The sequence below is a fragment of the Metopolophium dirhodum genome, chromosome 1 (assembly GCF_019925205.1).
Source record: "Metopolophium dirhodum isolate CAU chromosome 1, ASM1992520v1, whole genome shotgun sequence".
In the NCBI taxonomy this organism is placed as follows: Eukaryota; Metazoa; Arthropoda; class Insecta; order Hemiptera; family Aphididae; genus Metopolophium; species Metopolophium dirhodum.
The window spans coordinates 158,974,217-158,989,216 of record NC_083560.1 but is presented as its reverse complement, the minus strand read 5'-3'; the positions used below and the strand labels follow the sequence as shown (position 1 = coordinate 158,989,216).

The 15,000-nt window shown below is 58.0% G+C and overlaps 1 pseudogene; it reads right to left on the bottom strand.

The window, feature by feature from the left end:
- Positions 1–12,798: 12,798 nt before the first annotated feature.
- LOC132937742 (large subunit ribosomal RNA) overlaps positions 12,799–15,000 on the bottom strand; it is a 2,814-nt pseudogene continuing 612 nt past the window's right edge.

Genomic DNA, 15,000 nt, shown 5'->3' with positions numbered 1-15,000 from the left:
CAAGCGGGGTAGACTGTGTCTGTATTCTTCCATGGCCCCAGACACAGGGCCCGATGTAGGTGTGACCTATTCGCCGAAGCTTTCGGTCACCGCGGCGCCTCCGGTTGTCCGAGTACCACTGTTGTCCGCGTCAGCGCCGCCCGCGTCCCCGACGCACGAGTGTCCCCACAGGACGGCCCCGCATGTGAACCGCTTCTGCCTGCTCGCTCCTCGACACTCGTTCAGAACACATGCGGGGTTTGGCACTCTGGCACGCAGAGTGTCTTGCCCGTCCTGCTATCCATCGTCCTCTTCGTAGTAGGCCGCTGTCTTTGCGAACTTGACTAATGCACTATAGAGGCTCCTTGTGGAGACAAGTACGTTCATGGTGCATGGCCAAAGATGTCCTGACCTGAGGACTGCCAATTCCAGGTGTGCTCTGTGTTCTGTGTGTCTCGTGCACCTGAACATTACGTGATCAACGTCTTCATCCTCGGCTCCACATCGGCATAACGCTATGGGCTGTTTACCGAAGTACGCCAGCTTGGCTCTAAAATTTCCGTGCCCAGTTAGAAACTGCGCCACTTCGTGTCCCATTGCCAGTGGGCTATTCATTCTATTCCTAACATCTGGAAAGCAGCTGTATGTCCATCTGCCCTTCTGCGAGTTGGACCACCTCTCCTGCCATTCGTCGACGACTTGTTCATAGGCCGCATTAATTGTGGCTCGTCTTACATGCTCTGAAAGTGGTCTGGAGTCTTCCTTTGTGGCCATTATTGTCAGCTCAAGATCTAATGGTAAGGTCCCCGCTAGAACCTGCAGCGCTTCGGTAGAGGTGGTCCTGTACGCGCTGGTCAGACCCAACAAGATTCTACGTTGTAGTTTGGCCAGTTTCTGTCTGCTTGTTCTGGAGCTCGCTGCGTGTGCCCAAAAGTTAGCACCATATCCAATTCTGGGTAGGAAAACGCCTCTGTATAGTACCATTAAGTTTTCTCTTTTGATTCCCCATCCTGAACCCATGGTGCCCCGCAGTCTGGAGAACATGTCATCCGACTTTTGGGAGAGAATCTCTATGTGTTCATCCCACTTTCGCTCGCAGTCAAGCGTGAGCCCTAGGTATTTAGTATGGTGAACGGTTACAATTCTTTCCTGCCCGAAGGATAATGTGAACCCCGGAACCAAGTATCCCTTCGTCAGCATGGCCGTTGACTTTTGAGCTGAAAAACTTAGGCCTCTGGAGTCCGCCCAGGCTATAATCGGCAGGAGCGCCTGTTCCGCTCGATTGATGATGGCGGTCCTTGTGGACCCCGCCACGCTGACTGCAATGTCATCAGCATATGCTTGGATGTTCACGTATTCCTGTGACTCCATTCTCAATAGCGCCTCCATTGTAACATTCCACAGCACTGGGCCCAGGATGGAACCCTGCGGACAGCCCTTTGTGACCCTGACCGTCTTGGACACCCCTCCGATGATCATGGTCGCAGTCCTGCCTCTTAAATATTCATTGATGTGCGCTCTGGTGTGTGAACTGGTCCCTAGTGCCTCTAGATCCTCCTGGAGGGCTGACCACTTGAGATTGTCAAAAGCCCCTGAAATGTCCAGGAACACCGTTATGACGTAACGCTCCTCGCGCAGGCTCGACCATGCCAGCAGGTTTCCAATGGCGTCCTGCGTTGACCTGCCTGGCGTGAAACCATACTGCTTTCCCGAAAGTCTTGGCGTAATTTGGATCCTCAGCCTATCATTTATTGCCTTCTCTAATACCTTCCCCAAGACAGGTAGTAGGCTGACTGGCCGGTACGATTTTGGATTCCTCAGGTCTCTGTCCTGCCCCTTGAGGATTGGCACCACCGTCGCACTTTTCCAGCCATTTGGAAATTTCGCATGTCTCATGCAGCGGTTCACCAGCTCGAGTAGACGCGAGGACAGAGTTTGCCACAGCGCACGGATCATCCTTCCACTGATACAGTCTGCCCCAGGGGCTCTGTCGGGCGCGATCGTCCAGGCGAAGGCTCTTAATGCTTCTGCCGTTATGTCAGTCCAACTCTCATCCCTGGATTGTGTCCTTAGCGGATCCGCCTGAGCTGGCTCATTGGGGATTAACGTATTGAGCAGGTTGTCTACTGATTCATCGAGTGTGCGGCATTGGGTCCCGTCTGGGCGCAGGAGGAGGACTGGTACTGACTGCGAGCCACCACCATGCTTCAGCCATTTGTACAATTTACCCCACGGGAGTTTCCCTTCAGTCGAGCAGAACATGCGCCATGACTCTCTCTTGGTCCTTCTTAGTAGCGTTGTATAATTGTTTCTCTGGGCATTGTACTCGGCTCTAGTAACGGTGTCGCCCACCCGCCTTGCTGCCCTGCGTAGATCGCGTCTGGCTGTGTTGAGCCCCTCTGTCCACCATGGAGGTTTGACCTTAACTCTCTGACTGGACCTGGGGATGTGAGCATCTGCTGCCGCAGTGATATCCGCCACCATGTCTTGGGCCATCTCGTCCTCATCGCGGTTTTGCCTTGTACCCCTTTCCGAAATGGCCTGAAATTCCATCCGGAACCTTTCCACTTGGGCCCTCTTAATATTGTATCTGGATGGGCGATGTACAAATCTTCGTGGCTGTACATCCAGCACAAATCTTATCAGCTGATGGTCGCTTGACGTGATGCCTGACAAAACGGTCCATTCGCGAACGCGAGTTAATATTTGGTCACTGGCCAACGTAACGTCAATATTTGTTTTACCTCTCGGCCCTCTAAACGTAGTGTGAGCGCTGCGTTTGTTGGCGATATGTAACCTGTGTAGGTCAATGAATTCTGTGAGTATCTCACCCCTCCTGTCATTTATTCTACTGTACCACCTGGTGGAGAAGGCATTCGCGTCCAGGCCGATGAGCATACTATTATCATTATGCTCTATCAGGCGTTCGAGGATAGTGACGTGGACAATTGTGGGCACCCGGTACTTGAAATATCCACTGATCATGGTCAATACTCCGTCGGTGCCGCAGTCCAGATCAACGGTGACGAAGTTTTCGATCCGGCCCGAGTCCCTAGATGCCACCACCAGGTTGGGGTTAAAAACCACAATCGCAGCTCCAACGTCAGAGTACTCGGGCCTGCCGGCACGGCTGGTCCCTTTGGAAAGAAAACATCTCAATGGCGACACTTCAAAGCCCGATAGCTTGCCCCTATTGGTGTACGGCTCCTGCAACAGAGCTACATCGACCCGGGAATGCTGACAATAGTCCAGCAGCTGGTCGTTGACCGCCGATGCTCTGCCCATGTTCAGCTGCACAATCTTGAGGTTCGAAACGCTCATTGTGCCTTACCGTAATCCGTCCTCCTGACCATTCCGACAAGGAAGGTCGTCCTCGCGGAGCAGGACTTGTCCCTTGCATTATGTCTGCCCTTACAATTTGAACATTGGGGATCCGCTTCCTTGGCCGGACAAACGTCAGCCTTGTGACCTCCCTTGCCACAGTGCGAGCAGGTGCACTCTTTGTCATTGCATTTTGCCGCCGGGTGGCCATACCTCAAACATAGGTGGCACTGCGTAACATCATCATAGGCCTTGACCCGGCACCTCATGAAGCCTATATATACCGTGGTATCCTCAAATTTACTATAAAATTTTGGGTTCACCTCCAGGACCCAGTTGGTCACGTCCCTGTCTCTGGGACCGCTTTTAAACACCGGAATTAGCACCTTTTCCTCGGTGTCTGGCGGAATGTCCAGTTCCTCGTTCTGACTGAGAATGTCCTTTTGCGCTGAGTCCATGGTAGCGTCGGAGGCAACACCACGCACTATAACCCTCGGCCATCTGAGGGTGTCTTCCTTTACCAACGTAGAGCACCTAGACAGTTGCTTCAGCGCATCCGCCGTCTCCCTATTGACTGGTTTCAGGATTACTTTCCCCGCCTTAGTTGTGACCATCTGACACTTGGGCTTCACTTTTCTGGCCACCACTTGACCCAGTATTAGTTCCCGAACCGCCGCAGTTGTCTTCCCCTCGCACTCTTGCAGCAAAAAGGAGGGTAAATGCTCCTCCTTCTTCTGGTCACTTATCAGCTTTGTCCTTCGGGCCAGTCTGGATCTAGTAGATAGGGACATTGAAAACCACTGTGTGACGGGGAGTATAAGACCAGCACCTCGGGGGTTTTTACACCTTTATCCATAGTTCTCGAGGGCGGCTCCTTCACGCCTTTGTGACGCGGTCGCATCCCTCCGACGGGTTAAGTTCAGGGCGCCCTGGCGCCATGCTGACGTTCCCCCGCCGGCTACTCCCGTACGGGGTAGATCGGTGGGTCTCGCTGATCCGCGTCGGCGAGCGCTGGATTCGACCCAGGCAAATTCCTCCCCTTCTACTAAGGCGCTACTCCCACAGTCTTCGCGAGGCCATCCACATAAGTCGCGAACGCGCGGCCGGTGGGCGCGAGCACGCGAGGTACCCGCGCGCATCGGCCGGACGCACGCCACAAAGCTCACTGGGTACTGATACCGTTCGGGCGTTAGCTAAGTCGGGTTTTCAGTAGGGCTCCCCCAGTGCCCGCGAAATGAGATTTAAGGATCCGTTATCCAGAGTACTCACAACGACTCTTTTCCCACTAGCGTCAGCATCGGGACAGTTGTTTAAGCTGCCGCGATGCGACCTTTTATGAGTGGTACGGTTTTCTTTTGCCGGGTGCCGTGTCCGTACCGAAAGCTCGGGTTTGGGTGCCTGACGGCGGGTGTCCCCCGGCCGGACTTCCACCTTGCACGTGTTCATTCACGAGTTGGCCGGGCCCGTGAACTCTCAGCCGGAGTTTGGGCGGGGAACGTGCCGGCATGTGGCTGGAGGTCCGCGGACAGGAAAAATTCGAGGTGCCTGCCCGCGGTTGCTTTGGTCCAGCCCTTCCGTCACGTCTCCCCGCTTAATAGTCTCCGCTGGTGTGTCGCAACATTTTTCCACGCCGTCTTTAGCGCTGATATGTCACTCGGACGGGTGAGCCCCGTGCGGATTAGAGAGGTATCCCTCTTCCCTCTGGCCTCCGGGTACTGTATCTCCAGAGGCCCCGTGTCGGAATCTTACTTTAACGCCGAACCACGCCTAACGGGCACGTCCTTCATCAGAGCGGCTCAGTGTAGCGTGCGCAAACTGTTTCACCGCCTGGAACAAGACCTCGGATCTGGTCATGAACTCGGGCTCGCACGGCCAGTCCGCACCGGCCGCTCGCACAGCAAGCTCGAGTTTGTTTCTTTCCTGGTCAGCAAGTGGGCATTCATACAGCAGATGTTCGGCGGTCTGGTTCGGTGACCCGCATCCACAAACTGCATCGCCTCTCAGGTTGAACATGTGGAGTTTCGCGTTAAAGTCCCCGTGTCCCGTCACCAGTTGCGACGTGTAATAGTCCATGACGCACCAGGTGCGTTCCAACCGATGACGGATGCTTGGGAACCAGGCGTAAGTCCACCTTCCCTTGTCTATAGCGACCCATCGTTGCTGCCAGAGGTCAATAGTTTCGTTTGTATAATATGACAGATTCCGGCTGGCCTCTACGGCCGTCATAGCGCCTTTCCTTACTAGGATCTTGTCCTTTTCAGCCCTGGCCATCTCTTTTAGCTTCAAGTCCAAGGGGGGTGTCCCCGCTAGTACTTGCAGCGCCACCGTCGACGTCGTGTTGTAAGCACCTGTAATCGCCCGCAGCGGTAGTCTCTGGGTTGAGTTCGCCCTGCCCCGATGATGTGCCTGAGACATGCAGTCCAAGGCCCAAATCGAGGCCGCGTAGCTCATTTGCGGTATGAAAACTGATTTGTAGATCCGAAGCGGCGCTCCAGATTTCAGTCCCCAGGTGGTCTTAGCGACTCCGTGCAGGCGACCAAACAGTGCCTTCGTGCTTTTCGATTTTTCCGTCAGGTGAGCGCTGAACTTACGGCCACTATCAAATGTTACGCCGAGGTATTTCGCCGTCTCGGTAGGCTTTATTCTATCGTTGCCGAGACGGATGACCAGTGGCTTGGAGAGCGAGCCTTTTATCCACAGTGTTTGTGACTTGGCTGCCGAGAAGGTAAGCTTGCGCTGATTCGCCCACAGCGATGCTCTCTCGAGAAGGGTGTTTGCCCTTGCGGTTAGTTCGGCCCTGTTTTTGCCCGAGATTAGCAGTGCAAGATCATCTGCGTACGCGACTAGTTCAGTACCTATGGGCAGCACCTCTGACAGAAGTGGATTCACAGCGTATTTCCACAGGTCAGGGCCGTACTCGCTGCCCTGCGGGCACCCCTTGGTAAGGGTTTTCCGTATGACTTGGTCGCCAATTTTCATTTCCGTTTGGCGACCGTCGAGGTAACTCTTAGTGAGCTCTATGAGGCCGTCTCTGCAGCCTGCGGCCTTCATGTCCAATACCAGTTGCGGCCACCAGAGGCAGTCGAACGCGCCCGAGATGTCCAGGAAGATTGCGTGGACGTACTTTTCCGTTCTTGCCTTTGACCAGTCGAGTACGTGTTGGATAGCGTCAACTGTCGAGAGGTTCCTAGTGAATCCGAACTGTCTTTTCGACATGTGCGAATCTGTGTCGCGCCGGATTCTCTCCACTATGACGTGCTCTAGCGCCTTAGAGAGTACTAGGAGGAGGCTTATGGGACGGTAAGACTTGGCTTCGGAGGGGTCTTTGCCCGGTGCCTTTCTGATCACGACCAGCTTGGCCGCCTTCCATGTGCTCGGGAACCTCTTTGCCCGTAGGCAGTTGTTAAATGCATGTGTAATATTCCCCGCGAGCACTGGCCAGGCCTGTCGTAAGATTTTTGCCGTTATACCGTCCAAGCCTGGGGACTTTCTTGGTGCCATCCGCCATATGGCCCTTTTAACCTCCTCGACCTCGCAGGGTTCGATATGCCCGGGGTCCTCGGACCATTTACTGAAGAAGCCGACCCTCACTCCCGTCTCCGTCCTGGCCGCTATTTGCTCAGGACTTTCATTGTCGTAGCTGTCTTCAGGGACCAGGGTTTCCATAAGTCTTTCCCCTGTTTCCCTTAGAGACGTGGTGAACGTGCCGTCGCTTTTGCGAACGGCTGTTGGAAGGTTCTCCGAGGGTCTAGCGCCACCAGTTTTCAGCCATTTGAAGACGGGGCCCCAGGGTTCTCTGTTCCCCGTTTCCGTTACGAACTCACGCCAGGCCCTTCGCCTGGCTTGGAAACAATGTTTCTTATGGGCCGCCTTCAGCTTTCTAAACTTGGTGCGCGTAGCCCGACGCGCCAGTGCGTTGGTGGCGTTTCTGAGTCTCGCCTTCCAACGGCCGAGGGTGTCCAGTTCTCGGCCCAGTGTATCGTTCCACCACGGAGGGGGTCTGTGCCTACTTTCCTTCGGTTTTCTCATATGCATATCGCACGCTTCCCTCAGTACGTCCGAAAGCGCTATCGTACAACTTTCGACGTCCGGGCATTCGAGGTCCCTTATCCTCGCGTCTCTAAGGTCCCCTAAGGTCTTACGGAATCTGGGCCAGTCCGTCTGGCTGTAGATATAGCCCCGAGCGTTCTCCTCTGGACAGACGTGCGCGTTTTTCCGCGTGATGATGTCGAAACGGATTAGGGCGTGATCGCTCGACGTTAGGTCGTGAGTGGCGGACCAGTTCGCGACTCTGACGTTGTTTGACGACAGGGTCACGTCCAGGCACGCCGACCCGCGGTTCCTGAACGTCGGCACGCCCGGCCGGTTGTGAACTCTTAGGTTCCTTTGACTTATAAAGTCTACCACTATGTCACCTCGCTTGTCAGGCCTGTCGTCGTGCCAAACCGTGGACCTCGCGTTCACGTCCGCACCCACTAGCACGTCGCCACTCAGTCCGTCCATGATAGAGTTCAGGGCGTCGACGCACTCGCGCGTGGGGACCGAGAACTGGAAATAAGAAGATATCAGCGTGAGCTGGACATCATCCCTAGCGATTGTGGCCACGGCATTATGCGAGGTACTTAACTGTCTTTGGCCCAGGACACTTATGGCTTGGTTCACTATAACGACCGCGGACTTGGGTTCGCAGCCGCTAGCTATCACCTTGAAGGGGCGCCTGTCTAGCAGGTAGACCCCTTTACCATCGGTCGCGGGCTCTTGTATCAAGCAGATATCTATGGTCTTGCTTACCAATAATTGTTCGATTTCATGCATTACGATCTTCGATCTAGCTGCGTTTATCTGAACTACTTTAATTAGCGTCTCGTCTTCCCTTGGGGCCGCAAGCCTGCCACTGTCCGCGTTGATTATGCAGTCAACTGACATAGCCGTTCCTTGCGTTAAACCGTTCTCAGTTCGAGCTGGCCGATCCTCGGGACCGTCTGTCATATTATCGTGTTCGAGGACCAAGTGACCTGTGCCAGGGTCGACCCTTTCTTTTTGAGGTCTAGCTCGTCCTGGTCTTTTCCGCCCTCTCTTCCACCAGCCTCTCTTTTTTCGTGATGGTGGGGTCGGCACGGTGGCGTCGACCGGGGTGACGCCAGCGTCCCGGCCCGAGAGGGGGTTATCTGTCGACGGGCTGCTCAGCTCCGCCTCTAAAGAACTAAGTCTTATACACGTTGGTGGTGGGACCCCGCAATCCGAATTCCCACCTACCGGGTCGCAACCCGACGGGGTGTCTTTATTCTGTACCATCGTGTTTCATAAGATTAGTAGTCTGCATAAAACGGCGCGCGACCAGGTCGCCGAGTCCTCGCCATATCACCGGGCGAGTCGGTTCAGAGATGCGCCCTCCGCTGGCGTCGAGATATCGGAACGGGGGGTCTCCCGAGGGAAGACGGGGGACCGTTCAGTCCCGCGTCTCCACCCAGCTCCGCTACCACGCGGAGCTCGTCGGACGCGGTCTCGATGCCGCGTCCCTCTTTCGCCCGTCCCCGGTTCCGTACCACCGAGGACGAGCTGATCACGTGGGCGCCCAAGGGTACGGCCTTTTGCGGACGCCCACCCGCCTTCCGTTCTTACTCCGAGACCTTTCGCTAACCTAGTATTCGTTTCTAAGTCTAGCTGGGTAACGCCGCTTTTAGAAGGTGAGAGCGGTGTGGAATCTCCCGGAGGTCATAGGCAACCCCGATTCATTGTCGGGCACATGCCCCTGTGTGGCCTGCCCCGGGAAATACCACAGTTATAGTCCCTAGGACTTAGAGCCTGTAGGCTTGCTCCGTTAAGATCCTGTGTCACCGGCCCCGGTCCGCGCCAGATTGACCGGCAAGTATTAAACGTGGTCCGTCTTAGCGCGGGCGTGGACGGCACCCAGCGCATCTTCGGGCCGCCCCGGCCGGTCCGCCGCAGGAACGCCGTCGGCTCACCGAGGTGAGGCCGTGGCGGCGCTCCCCGCGTTTACGGTCGGGTGGGTCCTCCGATGGATCTTCTCGTGCGTTCCCGTCGTCCGTGCGCGACCGAGCCGGCCGCCCCCGACACGCGGCCCGAGACCCAGACCCGGCCGGCCCCGGGAACCGCACCTCCGCGGTAACTGTTTCGGTTTTTCGCAGCGGCTCGCGTCGTGGGTGTTACCGCGATGGGAGTCCCCGTTGCCCCGGGCAGGGCCCCAGCCCGCGCCCCGGGACCCGGCCCGCACTCCGCCGCCCACGGAGTTTCGGGTAGCGTACGATATGCACATCGTTCAGGGTTCCGCGGGTGCGCCGTCAGTCCCGGTCGCCCGCTCCACCGTCCCAACAGTTTCTTTAGCCGGTAAGGTTTCACTGACGGCCAGGCCCGCCGGCGCCGCACCGTTTCCTCCACACGATGCTAAGATGCCTTCTGCCCGCCCGCCGCAAATGTGGATTACGGCGGGCTTCCTTACGGTCTCAGTCTTACGACGGCAAATAGTGGTTTGACCACGAACTAGGTTCGCGGGTCCTCGGGGGACCAGTTGCGTTCGACGCTAGCTCGGGCAATCAACGCCAACCACGCGATATTTTCTCCTCGGGGTAACAGTCTTCCCGTGCTCGACCTACAGTCGTTCGGCGAGCTTGCGGATTCTATCGGATGGATGTAGCGGACCGCCTCCGAGTTCGCTTATCGGCCAGCCGGTTGCCGGTGCTATTGTAATCAGAGTGCGGCCGGTTCCTCGGCCGCATCTCCGACTTAGCCCGCATCAGCCGCCTTGTTTGCTACCAGTTTCGCGCTGAAACAGCGTGGGGCCGTCTTCGTCGGGCGGGGTCCACCAATCCACGCCCGTCTCCGACAGCTCCGTTCGTGCGTTCATCGGACGCCCTTCCCAAGACATCCGCCACAGGCTTACCCTGCTCGTGTTGCTCGGGCCGGTCGTCCTCGAGTGGTCCGACCGCGCCGCGTCGTGTCGACCCGCGGGCCCGGTGTTTGAATACCTTGTCGGTCCGCTGTCGGGGCGAGGCGCGGTGATGTCCGCTCCACGTGGGTGGCCCTGCGGGCTGGTGTATGCTCGGCTAGCTCGTTGTCCGAAGGCCTCGTACGATTTCCACGTTCGCCGCCACCGAGTAATCGGATAGAGGGCGGGCAAAGGTGTTGTTAATGTTTAATCACGGCTCCTGAGGCGACGCCCGAGGGCGATCGCAACAGGGGGCCCGGAGGTCTCTGGGACTATGCCATCAGCGCGCTGACATTATCGTACCCTTGTCCGCTCGTATCGGCGCGACATGTTCCTAAGATCTTTACGAATGTACACGGTCTTAAAGGACTATGTGAGCTAGAGTTTCGAGCGGCCCAGTGCGCTGCGAGCCACTCACGCGCCGGGTTCTCACCGGGTCGCCCCTAGGCTACCGCGATCGGAGCGAGTCCTACCGCGAGAGCCCCGGGGCGATCGAGTATTTGCTACAGTGGCCGTGCCCCTCCTGGACCCCGCGTGGGGGCCCCGGGGTCTGGCGATGGTGGTTTGACGACGAACCAAGTTCGCGGATCCGCGAGGGACCAGTTGCGTTCAACGCTAGCTCAGGCAGTCGACGCCAACCACGCGATATTTTCTCCTCGGGGTAACAGTCTTCCCGTACTCGGCCTAAAGTCGTTCGGCGAGCTTGCGGATTCTATCGGATGGATGTAGCGGACCGCCCCCGAGTTCGCTTATCGGCCAGCCGGTTGCCGGTGCTATTGTAATCGGAGTACGGCCAATTTCTCGGCCGCATCTCCGGCTTAGCCCGCATCAGCCGCCTTGTTTGCTACCTGTTATACGCTGAGCCAGCGTGGGGCCGTTTTTCATTGGGCGAGGTTCACCACTCCGCGCCCGCCGGTGTCGGCCCCGTTAGTGCGTTCGTCGGACGCCCTGCCCGGGGTACACGTCTCGGGCTTGCCCCTCTCGTTTGCCCGGGCCGGTCGTCCCTGAGCGAGTCGGCCGCGCCGGGATCCGTTGACTCGCCGCCTGGGTCTTTGAATACCATAGAGGTCAGCTGTCGAGTCTAGGCGCGGTGTCGTCCGCTCCGCGTGGGACGCGTCGCCCTCAGCGCGCATCCCACCCGCCGGATTTTCACCGGGTCGCCCCAGGGCTACCGCGATCGGAGCGAGTCCTACCGCGAGAGCCCCGGGGCGATCGAGTATTTGCTACAGTGGCCGTGTCTCTCCTGGACCCCGCGTGGGGGCCCCGGGGACTTGGCCTGTACTCGTCCGGGTCCGACTAGGTTAGACCCAGGCGAGTCTGGGTCGACGGTACCGTCCGACGTCCCCCCGGCGACGCGCATCGTCAAGAGAGCGCCGCCGGGGACCAGCCGTCCGGCCCCGTCAGCCCGCTCACGTCGACCCGTCACCCGCAGGCCGGCCCGCCGGTCGAGACCGGTGGTTCGCTCCGCCGCCGTGTACGGTCGGAGATGTCCTTCGCGGGCACCACTCCGCGGGACCTGGCTAACGCGCCTTCACCGCTACGCACTAAGTCCGTGCGTAGCAGTGAGGCGGTTGATTTTACAAGAATAAAAGCCCGCCTCGCCGCCCCAGAGGGCAGCGAGACGGGCTATTCGGACCCCGAGCCTCGCCCGGCAGCCGGCCCGGCCGCTGGCGAGGACCGCCGCGAGCGATCTCAACCCCGGAGTCCTCCCTCCCGGGCTGGGTCATTTGTAAACGATTGACTGAATCCAAATCACCGCCCATCCGCCGACCGAGTCGCCGGTGCGCTTTCCCATCTGCTCGGTTTGATCTCTTCCGCCAGGGACGCATCTTTGCTCATAGCTAATGCGAACCATCTATCGGTCAAGGTACTCATGAGGGATGTTCGGAGAAGTAATCACCCGACGCGACGCCTTAAGCATATAGGAGCTAGCGTCGGCCTTCTGTGATTCTCATCTCTCGCACTCCTGCGAGACGCCAGTGCGCTTTCCCATCCGCTCGGTTTGATCTCTTCCGCCAGGAACGCATCTTTGCTCATAGCTAATGCGAACCATCTATCGGTCAAGGTACTCATAAGGGATGTTCGGAGAAGTAACCACCCGACGCGACGCCTTAAGCATATAGGAGCTAGCGTCGGCCTTCTGTGGCTCTCATCTCCCGCACTCCTGCGAGTCGCCGGTGCGCTTTCCCATCCGCTCGGTTTGATCTCTTCCGCCAGGAACGCATCTTTGCTCATAGCTGATGCGAACCATCTATCGGTCAAGGTACTCATGAGGGATGTTCGGAGAAGTAATCACCCGACGCGACGCCTTAAGCATATAGGAGCTAGCGTCGGCCTTCTGTGATTCTCATCTCACGCACTCCAGCGATTCGCTCGTCGGAGACGCCGCGATTGGATCTCGTGTCACCGGCTGGTCCACTTGACCAGCCGGGAATGTGACTTGGCGCGGTGTTAGCAAGCTTATGAATAAGCCAGTATCCATCTACCGGCGACGTGGACGCCCCGGCCTTCGGCGAGCACCGCGGTCCGTCAACCCCGCGGTACCCAGCGAAACGTACAACCCCTTGGCTGTGGTTTCGCTAGATAGTAGATAGGGACAGTGAGAATCTCGTTAATCCATTCATGCGCGTCACTAATTAGATGACGAGGCATTTGGCTACCTTAAAAGAGTCATAGTTACTCCTGCCGTTTACCCGCGCTTGCTTGAATTTCTTCACGTTGACATTCAGAGCACTGGGCAGAAATCACATCGCGTCAACACCCGTCCCGGGCCATCGCGATGCTTTGTTTTAATTAGACAGTCGGATTCCCCTGGTCCGTGCCAGTTCTGAGTTGACCGTTACATGGCTGTCGATCCGGCTACGCGACCGACGCCGCGGCGGCCGGACCGCCCGGTGACGGCGAACCGACACCAAGGCGATCGGCCGGCCGCGACGCGGCCAGCGACCGAAGCTCGGTGGTTCCACGGTCGGCGGACGGCGACGGGCCCGCGGCCGCCTCGAGGCTCCCGGTCCGAAGACCGGGCGCGCGGGCGACGGCCGGGGTGTCGCCAAAACCGCCTACGCTTCTACGACGACCCGAACCCGACAGCCACGCTCCTCAGAGCCAATCCTTATCCCGAAGTTACGGATCGGTTTTGCCGACTTCCCTTACCTACATTATTCTATGCGGCTAGAGGCTGCTCACCTCGGAGACCTGCTGCGGATATCGGTACGAACCGACGCGAAGACTCCGCGTGGCCCTCTCTCGAATTTTCAAGGTCCGCGTGGGGATCACGGACACCGCCGCAACGAGCGGTGCTCTTCGCGCTCGCGTCCCTATCGCCCGGCTAGAGGATTCCAGGGACGTACAACGCTCACAGAGAAAAGAGAACTCTACCCAGATCCCCCGGCGGCTTCTTCGAGTTCATTCTGGTTACCCAGACGAGACAAAAGAGCCCCGAACACTAGGGAGCGGTTCCGCGTCGGGTTCCGGAATACGAACCGGATTCCCTCTCGCCCCAAGGGCGATTCGAAAACGCCTTCGCCCGTGGTACGAGGATCTCTCCCCGGGCTTAGGATCGACTGACTCTTGGACAACGGCTGTTCACAAGAAACCCTTCTCCACGGCAGCCCCCGAGGGCCCCTCTCGAGTATTTGCTACTACCACCAAGATCTGCACCGACGGCGGCTCCAGGCGGTCTCGCGACCTGCCCTTCGACGCACACCGCCGCGCCATCCTACTCGTCGAGGCTTGCCGGGACCGACCGCCGCGAGCGACGACCGGCCCCACTATGCCGTCGACGGCCGAGTATAGGCACGACGCTCCAGCGCCATCCATTTTCAGAGCTAGTTGCTTCGGCAGGTGAGTTGTTACACACTCCTTAGCGGATTCCGACTTCCATGGCCACCGTCCTGCTGTCATCAGCAACCAACGCCTTTCATGGTCTCTGAATACGCGTCGATTTCGGCGCCTTAACTCGGCGTTCGGTTCATCCCGCAGCGCCAGTTCTGCTTACCAAAAATGGCCCACTAAGCGCCTAGGGTTCCGTCGCCGGCTTCGCACGCGGTTCACGCGGTGTACCAGGTAAAGCCGGCGATCTCACCCATTTATAGTTTGAGAATAGGTTGAGGTCGTTTCGGCCCCAATGTCCTCTAATCATTCGCTTTACCGTATGAGACATCCTCCGTGTTACGAGCGTGTTGTTACCGCGCCGTACAGCGCGGAGTCCCACCGGCGTCCGTACGCCCGCGAACGGGCGGGACACATCGGCGCCAGCTATCCTGAGGGAAACTTCGGATGGAACCAGCTACTAGATGGTTCGATTAGTCTTTCGCCCCTATACCCAGCTCAGACGATCGATTTGCACGTCAGAATCGCTGCGGACCTCCATCAGGGTTTCCCCTGACTTCATCCTGGCCAGGCATAGTTCACCATCTTTCGGGTACCAACGTGTGCGCTAAGGGTGCGCCCTCGGACGGCCGAAGCCGACCTGGCGAAGACGCCCCCGGACTGCGGACCAGCGCGACTTTGAACGCCGGTGGGTTCGGTCGCTAGGCCATCGTCCGCACCGTAAACGGTTCACTTTCATTGCGCCAAACGTGGTTTTTCGTAAGATCACCGTTGACTCGCGCACACGTTAGACTCCTTGGTCCGTGTTTCAAGACGGGTCGGAAAGTAGCCCGAAATCGTCGCCGACCGACGGGACCCCGCCTGCGACGGGGCCGCGTCGACGGTTCTTGCCGTCGGGCGAGCCGACCAGGAGCACCAGGGTT